A 1,552-nucleotide genomic window follows, 5' to 3' on the forward strand; every position below is an offset into this window, starting at 1 on the left:
CGATGCCGTATCGGATCTTGGAGCGACTGGGGGATGTCATTTTTTTTACCCACCCACCACCCATCTAATCATCATCGTCGAAGATCTCACGAAGATCCACAAGGGAGCCATCGAGGAATACACCTGACTCGCCAAGAAGACGGGTCGTGGTGATGATACCGGACCTTCTAAGATGAAGGATGGAACGGAAGATCTTGGCACAATCGCAAGAGCAAGAACCAAAGGAACAACGACGACGAGGAAGGCGAGGTTAACGCCGGATTCAAAAACCAGTGACAGATGGTGGCGGCAAGAAGGGACAGTTCCAAGTCAAGGAAGGCGACCGGGCTTTAGGCCTGGACAAGATCTTGGACTGACCTTGCATCATCCACCCTGGGACTGCAGACCGGCCCTCAACCTACACTAATCGGAATTGCTTGTGTCTTGCTAGAAAGAAATGACAACGTATAATTTCAATCTTGCAAGACGTAGCACTCATGATGATAATAGTTGTATCATTTCAAAATTGTTAATGTGCATAGCCTGCTTTTTTGTCACCACCGCATCAACAGTGAACGGTGTGCCGCCACGCGGGTATGGCTAGTAATGCACTACGTATTGTTGAGTGCTTTTTTCTTTCTTTTTGACGTGCATTGTCGGGTGCTTTTAACAGAGGGGGTATATTAGGTTTGAGGAACGCCGTCAGTGATAATATTATACCGCCTACAGTATTGTTTTGTTTGTAAGCACATTTGGTACGAGGTTCTGTACCATAAATTTCGATGGTTGGTCGGTGGGTGGCCTGAAAGAACATTTGTAAGCACTAGCTATCTAGCTTGTTCCTCACTACAGGAAATTATTGCGAGCTCAGCTTCCCAATCAAACTGTAAAAGGGCAAACGTACAGGTCGAATTGATCTAATATTCTTCCATACAAACCACGTTTCGACTGAACTCATGTGTCTCTGCAACAACAAACTTGTTGAATTTGCCATGTTGTAAAAAATGTAGGGCAATTTTCAGGAATTTTCAATTAGTTCAGACCAAGTAGCATTTTCTCTGCCTAGTCTGGTACCCTGCACTGCACCAGTTATTTCTGTCAGCCCTGCACTTGTACGATTAATTTCCTGTTGTTAATCTCGAGGCAAAAGAAAAACAGAGCATTCGTGGATCATGGTGGCATTAGATCAATGGTGATGACCTGATTTTCAAACCATAGCTGACAAGCACACTCAAACACACATGTTTTGGTGATACTTGGGGCTGAAACGAAATCCTACTTGAAATAATACTAGGGTAAGCTGAAATTCCCTCGATAGGTATTCAAAAGCATCTTACTGCTCTAGTCTAGACTACGGCGCGATACGTCTTTCTTTAGATAATATATAAACACGGCCAACAACATTGACACGATACGGCAAACTCAGCAACAGATAACAGCAGCATCCCTTCTTCACCTGGGGAAAACAAAAGCACTAATCTGTTACAAATACAGACAAAACTTAATACTAGCACCTAGGCGTATGTAACAGTGTATGAGCAAGCCATGTGTAAAAACTCATGATCGAACTGGT

General features: G+C 43.8%; 1 protein-coding gene across 1 annotated transcript in view; it reads right to left on the reverse strand.

Moving 5' to 3' along the window:
* Positions 1-1,215: 1,215 nt before the first annotated feature.
* Positions 1,216-1,552, reverse strand: part of LOC123073904 (uncharacterized) — a 3,328-nt gene continuing 2,991 nt past the window's right edge. Inside the window, exon 3 of the mRNA XM_044496903.1 lies at positions 1,216-1,435. The gene's annotated coding sequence lies outside the window, so the exon portion shown is untranslated. The remainder of the gene's footprint in view (positions 1,436-1,552) is intronic.

Source organism: Triticum aestivum, chromosome 3D (genome assembly GCF_018294505.1).
Source record: "Triticum aestivum cultivar Chinese Spring chromosome 3D, IWGSC CS RefSeq v2.1, whole genome shotgun sequence".
NCBI lineage: Eukaryota > Viridiplantae > Streptophyta > Magnoliopsida > Poales > Poaceae > Triticum > Triticum aestivum.